Genomic DNA, 11,175 nt, shown 5'->3' on the forward strand with positions numbered 1-11,175 from the left:
GGAACAACTTGATCCTCTATATGACGACTTAGACCTCCATAAGTCCACTTGGGTCTCTATAAGACCACTCCGCCTGCTATAAAACCTTTTGGCCTTCTATAAGATCATAAGATATTATAGCTAATCAAAAAGTTCCACAATTCTGTAGAACCACTTGGTCCTTTATAAGACCACTTAGACCTCTATAAGATTACTTTGGTCCTCCATAACACCTTGGATTGCTATAAGATCACCTTGTTCTTCATAAGACCAGTGATACTCTATAAGACCCACTTAACTTGATACATGATGATTTTTGGCCTTCTATGAGACCAAGTGGTATCTCTATATGACCAACCAGATCCTCCATAAGAACTCCTAAACCTTTGTGAAATTATCGAATCCTCTACAACACCACCTGGTCCTCTGTAAAAACTAGTGACGGATGTTCTATAAGACCGATTAGTCATCGACAGGATCACAACTTGATCCTCCTATGATGGGCTCTTCTATGAGACCAAATGGTCATTACAATCTTATAGAAGATCAAATGGAATTCTAGAATACCAAATTGACATATAGCAAACCCATGTGGTATTAAAAAAACAACAACTAGCCTTGTTTGAGGTTAGATGCACTCCTTCCGATTTTCAATATTTTAAGGATTATGGACACAATTTTTCAATCGAATTGGCTCTAATTTGAAATTTTGAGTCTTCAGGTGTTGGGAAATCTTTATACCAAAAATTATCAACATTGGCCCACCTTTAAATATAGACTCCATATAAGGACTGCTTCCGCTTTTCAATATTTTAAAGATTTTGAATACATTTTCCAAACTAATTTGCTGTAATTTCATATTTTGGATTCTCATGGTTTAAAAAATCTTCCTACGAAAAATTATAAATTTTGGTTGATTTTTCGATAGAGTCTACCTTTATGCTATCTTCAGATTTTCAGTATTTTAAGGATATTGTACACACTTGTCAAGCGAATTGGCTGCAATTTAATATTTGGGGTTCTAATGGGATTACAAATCATCCTACTAAAAATTATGAATATTGGTTTATTTTTCTCTATATAGTCAACTTTTTCCATACCTTCCGATTTTCGGTATTTTAAGGATTTTTGGTCAAGTTTTCCAACCAAAGTCGCTGCAATTTGATATTTGGGGTTCTCATGGTGTAACAAATCTCCCTACCAACATTTATCTCTATTGGTCCACCTTTAGGTATAGACTCTATATAAGGACTCCTTCCGATTTTCAATATTTAAAGAATTTTGAACACATTTCCCAACCGAATTGGCTGTAATTTGATATTTTGGATTCTCATGGTTTAACAAATCACCATACAGAAAATTATAAATATTGTTTGAATTTTCGATATAGTCCACCTTTATGGTACCGTCCGATTTCCGGTATTTTAAGGATTTTGAACACATTTTCCAAGCGAATTGGCTGCAATTTAATAATTGGGGTTTTTATTGGGTAGTTTATCTTCCTACCAAAAATTATCTATATCGGACCACATTTAAATATGACACCCATATATCGACACGTTCCGATTTTCGGTATTTTAAGGATTTTTGACATATTTTCCAAACGAATTGGATGTAATTTGATATTTTGAGTCTTCAGGTGTTAATAAATATTACTACTCAAAATGATCAAAATTGCTAAAATTTCCTATCTAGCCAACCTTTACCATACCCTCCGATTTTCGGTATTTTAAGGATTTTGATGAATTGGCTGTAATTTGATATTTGCGGTTCTCATGGTGTAACAAATAAACCTCCCAAAAATGATCTATACTGATCTACTTTGAGCCTAAACCCCATTTAAGGACTTTTTTCGATTACCGATATTTAAAGGATTTTGAACACATTTTCCAAGCGAATTGCTTGTAATTCGATATTTTGGATTCTCATTGGGTAATAAATCTTCCTACCAATAATTATCAAAATTTATCCATTTTTTGTTATAGCTCCCATATATCAACACTTTCCGATTTTCGATATTTAAAGGATTTTGAACACATTTTTTCAACCGATTTGGCTGAAATTTGATATTTGGTCCAATTTTAAGTATAGACCTCATACAAGGACTTCTTCCGATTTTCAGTATTTTCAGGATTTCGGACACATTTTTCCATCCCAAGTGGGTGTAATTGATATTTGAGATTCTCATGAGGTAGCCAATCTCCCTACCAAAAATTGGATCTTAGTTTTTTCATGTTTATAATTTCTTTCTTAAGTCCAAAACAATTAAAAGAAAACACGAATTTAGTATTTTGGGAAATTTTTATTGTTTCGACTTTCTCTACTTCATCTGGGCTGGTTATTTGTCGTGTAAAAAATATTCAAACCTAATACAAAATATTAAAAAACAAAAATATCACCTTATAGCGAAATAAACCAACAAATTGAAATAAATATTCGAAAAGAAAAAAATATTAAACAATTTTTATTTTTCAAAAAAGTATTGGCGTCAAATTAAAATCTTAAAATGATATTTAAAATATTGTATTTTGTGTGTATGCAGGGTTTAATTGTTTAACTTGTTTTTCAATTTTTAAAAATATAATTTTTGAAAAAAACAAATCTGTATAAAAAATTCTCAATGAAAAACTTGTTCTGAAAACAAACTGCTTTCTTTTCCAAAAAATATGCATTTAAATAATTTCCTAAAATAAATATTAAAATCCAATTTTTTTTAATTTATAAAAATATTTTGTATATTTTCGCCCCGTTTTATTTTTGTAAAACAAATAATTGAAATGATTTGTTAATTCTCAACATTTGATGTTTTTTTATTTATATATAATAATTAATTATATATATTTGTTAAATCTTTTTTGTATATATATACACTTTGTATGTACGTTTGTTTTGTTATTATTAGTAATAAGCCAGCTAATTTATTTATAAACAAATAAAATAAATCACATTTTTTTGTATTGTACTTACTACATTTTATAAAACAAATTATTATTAATATAAATAATATTTATGTGGTTTTTTTAATATAAGTATTTATATACATATTTTTTTAATAATAAGTAAAATATGAATTCCTAATATTTTTCAATAATTATAATAGATATTTGCACCCTACAATAAAAATGAAAAAAAATCAACAACACAAGCACAAAACATTTCACATAAGCACCCATATCAAATATAGGAAAAAAAATATTAAAAAAATAATAAAACAATTATTCAAAAAAATTAAAAATTTTATTTAAAAAAATTAAAAATTTTATTTAAAAAAATTTAAAATTTAATTTAAAAAAATATTAAAAAACTAAAAAATAAATATTTGAAGATATTACCGATATTGGATACAAAAAAATATTAAACAAAATTATTTAACAAAATTCGAAATTAATAAAAAAAAACAATAAATATTTGACGGATATTAAAAAATAATTCTAAAAAACACCCAAATTTTGTCCGATTGCTACGAAATTTTGCACAGTCAATCGAATTAAGCCCAGAATGAAGTGCATTATTGTTTTTTTAAACGGTTCAGAATTCGATATAGCTCCCATATATATTTCCGACCGATTTTATAAGAACGGTGCACCAAGTGGCCAAAAACTGTCCGATTGCTACGAAATTTTGCACAACGTATCGAAGTGAGCCCAGAATGAAGTGTATAAAATTTTATTAAAATCGGTTCTGATTTCGATATATATTTTCTTCCGATTTGAGGTAATTGGTGCAACAAACACCCCAAAGTTTGTCCGATTGCGATGAAATTTGGCATAGAGTGAAGAATTGAGCTTAGAATCTTGTGTATTAAATTTAATTGAAATCGGTTCAGATTTCAATATAGCTGTCATATATATTTTCTTTCGATTTCACATAAATGTTGCACCAAAGATGCTACATTCGTCCGATTGCCATGAAATTTGGTACAGAGTAAAGAATTGAGGTTAGAATGGTGTGTATTAAATTTTATTGAAATCGATTCAGATTTCGATATAGCTCCCATATATATTTTCTTCCGATTTGAGATTAATGGTGCACAAAATGGCCAAAGTTTGTCCGATTGTGATGAAATTTACCACAGCCTACCGAATTGAGGCTAGAATGACGTGTATGAAGTTTCATAAAAATTGCTTCAGATTTCGATATAGCTGTCATATATATTTTCTTCCGATTTGATATTAATGGTGCACAAAATGGTCAATATTTGTCCGATTGTGATGAAATTTACCAGAGCCTAGCGAATTGAAGCAAGAATGATGTGTGTGAAATTTTATTGAAATCGGTTCAGATTTCGATATAGCTCCCATATGTAATTCCGACCGATTTCATGTAAATGATGCATCAAACGCCCAAGGATTATCCGTTTGCGATTGAATTTTGCACAGTCTACCTAATTGAGTCTAGAATTGCGTGTATAAAATTTTATAGAAATTGCTTCAGATTTCGATATAGCTCCCATATAAAAATTTGTCGGAATTCCAGTAAATTTGGCAATGTTTGTCAGATTGTGACGAAATTTTGTATAGGGTATTGAATTGAGTCTAAAATTAAGTATGTTGTGTTTTAGGGAAATCGCTTTAGATTTCGATATTGCTCCCATATAAAAATTTGTCGGAATTCCAGTAAATTTTGCCAATGTTTGTTCGATTGTGATGCAATTTTGTATTGGGTATTGAATTGAGTCTAACATTAAGTGTGTTGTTTTTCCGATATGCGATGAAATTTGGCACAGAATGGTAAATTTTTGTCCGATTGTGATGAAATTTTGTATAGTGTATTGAATTGAATCCAGAATGAGGTGTGCAAAGTTTTGTTAAAATCACTTCAGATTTGTATATAGCTCCCATATAAAAATTTGTCGGAATTCCGATAAATGGTGCACAAAATGGCCAATGTTTGTCCGATTGCGACGAAATTTTGTATAGCGTACTAAATTTATTCTAAAAAAGGGTGTGTTGAGTTTTATCGAAATTGATATAGATTTGATATAGCTTCCATATACAAATTTGTCGGAATTCCGATAAATGGTGCACAAAATAGCCAAAGTTTGTCCGATTGCGACGAAATTTTGTATAGGTTATTTAATTGAGTCTGAAATAAGGTGTGTTGAGTTTTATCGAAATTGCTTCAGATTTTGATATAGCTTCCATATGCAAATTTGTCGGAATTCCGGTAAATGTTGCACCAAATAGCCAATGTTTGTTCGATTGTGTCCAAATTTTGTATAGGGTATTGAATTAAGTCTAAAATTAGGTGTGCTGAGTTTTATAAAAATCGCTTCAGATTTCGATATAGCTCCCATATAATAATTTATCGCAATTCCGATAAATGGTGCACCAAATATCCAATGTTTGTCCGATTGTCACGAAATTTTGTATAGGGTATTAAATTGAGCCTAAAAAGATATGTATTAAATTTTGTTGAAATCCGTTTAGATTTTGATATACCTCCCTTATATATTTTCGTCCGATTTTATATAAATTGAATATCAAAGTCTTGAAATCGGTCCAAATTACATAAAATTAGTGGTGTAGGTTATCGTATGGTTGTCCTCGGCTTATTTTGGGTTTGGATTGGAAAAAAATACTTGAAAATATCTGCACATATTTATTGTAACATAACCTTAAAATTAAAAAAATTAAAAAAAAATATTTTTTTATAATTTTTTTTTTAAATTGAAAAAAAATCCCGAAAAAATAATTGCAAATATTTATTAACTACATCTTTGGATTTAAATAAAAAATGGGTTTTTGTAACTAAAAAAAATTGAAGAAAAAATCCTAACCTCAAAAAAGAACACATTCATTGCTTATTACTTTTATAAATAAATAATTATATATTTTTGTATATATAACAAATTTTATGTATAATAAATAGTACCCCCCAAACCACCACCCCATAAACAATTTACAAATCATTTCAATTATTTTGTTTACAAATTAACAATAACCTAACCAAAAAAAATATTGCCAAATGTCCCTCTCTCTATATATATATTTATATAACAATATACAACAAAAAACCAAAAACAATAGCAGATTATATTGAATTTTTGTCTTGTACAACACTGTGGATACGATTTTTGTTACACCAACTGTGTGTGTGTGTGTATTATTTGACTAAGTTTTTTTTTTTAAAGAAAATAAAAACCAAACACCACCACCTCCAAGCAAACAAACACATAACCTAAAAAAAAATAATGAAATAAAATAACATTATTAAATAAAATAATGTCTCTCTCCTTCAGGAGGAGAGTTAGCAAAAACTAATCTACTTTAAATGGCCAAAGATGCACCCAAACAAACCCTCTACCCCCAAAACCCCCTAAATATCTAAATCAACTTTTTACGACACGCCCCCACATTACTTTTTTTGATACTATTTATATATAAAAATAAGTAAATAAATTAAAAACAAATAAATTTAAATTCTAAATATGTTTTTTGTCACTACTACCAATTTTTCCTTAAGTTTATTTTTTAATTATTTTTAAGATTAAAAAAATTATATATATTTAAAATAAGTGCAAATTATTTGTTGTTGTCAATATAATGTGTATATTATAAAATATAAAATAATAAATATTATTATTATAAATTAACGAACAAAAAATCTCATTATATATTTAAAAAAAATAATTTAAAATAAAAACTCTGTTGATGTGAACTATAAACAAAGAAAAATATTATATATAAACTTTAATAAAAAATATTAAATTAAAAAAAAAACAAATTCTAAAATATGGAACTCAATAATTTCCCTTCAAGGTGTAATTTAATAAGAGCTTTAATTCTTTTTTTAATCATACTCTCTTGTAATGAAATGTGAAATATTTTTCATTTTAAAATTCAATTTCCAACAATTGAGGTTATGTTTCCAATAATATCTGTTTAATAAAATCTTCAGTATGTTTCCTTTTTTTTAATGAAATCTATATAAAATTCATTTAAATTTTTAAAAAAGTGAGGTTATGACATGTGTAATGTATAAAAAACCAAAATTCTCAGTGATATTTAATTTTGTTTGTCTTCAAAAAAAATTCTATATTACTATATTATTCAAAAAATATATATTTGTGTTATCGCAGGTCATTAAAAATAATAATTGCAAAAAAAGTGAGGTTATAAATGAAAAAAATCTAATTATTTAATTGTGTGCCCAAATGAAATTCAAATTATCCCATCACAAAAATGTATTTTTAGGAATTTTTAATTTATTTTCATTTTGTAGGAATGTAGTATCTCTCTGCCTGTCCTTTTTATTCAAAAAAGGTGAGGTTATAATTAAAAAATCTCTTAATTATTTAAATTGGTGTGTCCAAATGAAATTCAAATTGTAATGCCTCAAGGAATTCAATAATAAGAAAAAAAAATTTTTTTTTATATATTTAGGAATTTTTGAAATATTTTTTCTTTTGTTAAAAAATTTTGTAGATGAAATTTATCAAAGTGAGGTTAGAATTCTACTTACTACTGTTGGATCAATTAATTGACCCAAAAGCAATCAGTTTATAAATATATGCAGAAAATAAAACACATTTCCAACGACATTTGGGTATCAAGCCAAAAAAATTGAGATAACAAAATTAAAAAAAAGTGAGGTTAGATTAAGTGGATCGAAAAAGGCATTCCTGATAAATTACAACTTCAAAGGATCTTGATATTAAATGGGCAAATCTATGTTTTTCTTTTTTCAATATAAACATGGGTTATAATCATTTTCAAAGTGAGGTTAGGTTGAAAAGAAGAGGTTAATTTAATGTATATAAAATAAAATCTTAATACAAAATTTAACTCTGTATTTATTTGTACTATCAAAGGTCATTATTAAAAGTAAGGTTAAAAAAGTGAGGTTATAACTTAAAAAATTCTAATTATTTAAACTTGTGTGTCCAAATGAAATAATAATAAATAAAAAATAACAACAATAATAATAAAAAATATTTTCATCCATTTAGGTACTTTCAAATTGTTTGGTTATGAAAAATATCAAAATGAGGTTAGAACTCAATTCACTCCTACTAGAAAAATTAGTTGAACCAAAAAGAAACTTGCGTAAAAATATGTACAGATTAAATTAAATGGCTCTTCAGCCAATATTGAGAAATGATTTTAACAGTTCGAAATTCTGAAGACACGAACACAAATGAGTGATCATAAATTGATGATCTGACCAAGGGTACTTCGATCTGCACGTTGCGAGTAGAATTAAGTGTAATGCAAATTGCTTGATTAAAATTTCAGGCTATTGTAATTTGATTACCTTATATAAATGAAGAACTATGCGCTGACTTATATAGTTCCGTCAACCTTACAACCAAGAAAAACAGATGTTAATTCAAATGCGCGAACATGATCGAGTATCCTAAGTTGGAAAACATATCTTCCTACTTTGCGTATGATATTTTCTATTCTGTTTAAGTTATAAGACCAAGTACCAGAGTGTATTTCGATACCATAACTAAAGATATACATCAATATCGAACAGGCTAAACGTTTTCTTATATTCTCTGAGGTGTAAGCTCTAAGACTATACAATCTCCTTAAAGTGAAACATATTTTTCTAGATATGTCATTGATATGATCAATAAAAATAAGACAAGAGTCAAGTCTTATCCCCAGGCATTTTAAGGAACGTACAAATTCTATCATTTGTCCATTTAAAGCAATCCTTGGACAAGGAGTCTCCTGATGGCGTGTGTGAAAATGTGTGTCAGCATAGACATATGGCTGGAAAATTTGACTTACAATGGCTGAATCGGGCTTAGAACCGATCCCTGTGGAACACCAGATGTCACATTGCCAATTGAAGATGTAGCCCCGTTTACAGTAACATACTGTCTACGCCCAAAGAGATATCAATAAATAAGTTCACATGCAGTTTTTGAGAATTTAAAGTGGTCGCGCAGCTTCAAAAATAAAATACCATGGCTAATACGATCAAAAGCCTTGGTGACATCCGAAGAAGCTAGGGTACAACCGACATGATTATCCAACTGTTGCCTAATGGAATCAGTTATTGAAATTTAAGCTGATGCAGTGTTGTAAGTTCTACGAAAAGCAAATTGGCAAGAATTAAAAATTGAATATCGTTGGCAATGTTCTAGTATTTGCTCGTTCATTACATTCTCGAGAATCTTTGACATTGATGGAAGTATTGAAATTGGTCTACAATTTTTAACAGCATTCCGATCACCCTTGAGGATTTGATATATATATATATATATAACAAATGTGTCGTTCCATTAAATATAATTAACCACTTTAGTGGATCCTCATATTCAATGAGTACTTTTTAAAAAAAAGTTGGGTTATGATCATTTTCAAAGTGAGGTTAGGTTATAAAAGTGTATTGCATTGTAAATCAATTAATTAACTTTAAAGAAATTATACAAAAGTATCCACAAAAACTAAAGACTCATTTAAGAGTGTATACAAAAAAATATTTTTTTAAAATAGAAAATTTGAGGTAAAAAAAATAAAGTGGTTAAAGTTAAGGTTAGGTTAATTGGATCAATACAAAAACAACTGTATTGTTCCATTTATGGAAATAGCCATTTCAGAGGAGGTCCTTCATATTCAATAAGTAAATATAAATATATTTTGTTTCAAAATAATATTGGGTTATGAACATTTTCTAAGTGCGGTTAGGTTATAAAATTTTTTTGTCGATCAATTATTTCTCTTTAAAAAAAAACTAACTCAAAATTATGCACAGAAACAGTATACCCATCTATGTGTGTAATCCAAAATTAATATATTTTTGCAAAATATCACAATTTTTTAAGGTTATACAAATAAAGTGAGGTTAGGTTATGTGGAAAAAATGTGTTACTTCAAAAGGAAGCTCTATTAATTTCAGAGGACCCCTTTATCCAATCAGTAATTAGTTGTTAGTTTTTTCTTTACTTTTTACAAAACAAAGTTGGATAAAAAAAAGTGAAAAAGAAAGCCCCCATATAACGGCACCTCCAAAATTTGGTCATTGTGAGGAGTTTAACCTCATTTTTCAATCGAATTGGCTATAATTTATTTATTTAGTATTTTGAATTCTCATTGGATAGCTCTAGCTCTACTAAAAATTATCAACATTGGTCCACTTTTTAGAATAGCTCCCATTTAATGGCACCTTCCAAATTTCGTTACTTTGGGAATTTTGCAACATTTTTTAATCGAATTAGCTATAATTTAGTATTTTGAGTTATTAATGGGTAGTACAACTTCCTACCAAAAATTCTCATTATTGGTTCACTTTTTTCAAACAACAGTTCCTTCCACATTATTCGGTATATTACAAAACTCTTCATTAATACTGTCCTTAATTTCCTTCTGTTTCCTATATTATTTTACACTTTGAAGAAAAATGAAAAAAAACACACTAAAACAAACATTTTTACTTAAATTACTAATTATAATATTAATCATCTAATGGTAAAAAATAATTAAATAAATAAAAAAACAACAAAACTCATCAAACTCTATTCTATGTGTCTTACATTTACGGATAAGTGTTATTATTTAAAATAATAAAAAACCACAACATGAAAAAAAAACACGAAAAAATACCAAAAATGAAATTTATAAAAAAATAAAACCTACTGACACCCACAATCTTCTAATGATTAATTTTAAAATAAATAAAAAAACCCTCTCTAACTATTTAAACTAATTTAATAAACCTCAAAAAAACACACACCTAAAAATATAATTTTCTTTCTAACCACCAAAATAAAGAGGCAGAGTAAAATACATATTAATTTTGAAAAAATATATATAATAATAAAAATAAATAACAGCTGTAAACAAAATTCGCCATGATGATATCTTTGTAATATTTCACCAAATGAAAATAAAAGAAAACAAGAACGAAAATAAAATAAATGTAATTATAAAACAAAGAGCTTTTAAATATGATTTTTTATATATATAAAATTTTTTTTTAAAAAATCCCATACCTTAAAAACATATTTTTGAAAAAAAATGTTAAAAGATTTTTTAAAAAATCCATGCCTTATGTATGTCTCCAAAAATATGTTTTAAAAAATCCATGCCTTATATATGTCTCCAAAAATATGTTTTAAAAAATCCATGCCTTATGTATGTCTCCAAAAATATGTTTTAAAAAATCCATGCCGTATGTAGTTGTCCAAAAATATTTTTTTAAAAAAACCACGCCTTCTATAAAATACCCTCTTTGAAAAAA

The sequence above is a fragment of the Musca vetustissima genome, unplaced genomic scaffold (assembly GCF_032173495.1).
Source record: "Musca vetustissima isolate MV318-11 ecotype Yass unplaced genomic scaffold, APGP_CSIRO_Mvet_v1 utg12465, whole genome shotgun sequence".
Classification (NCBI taxonomy): Eukaryota; Metazoa; Arthropoda; class Insecta; order Diptera; family Muscidae; genus Musca; species Musca vetustissima.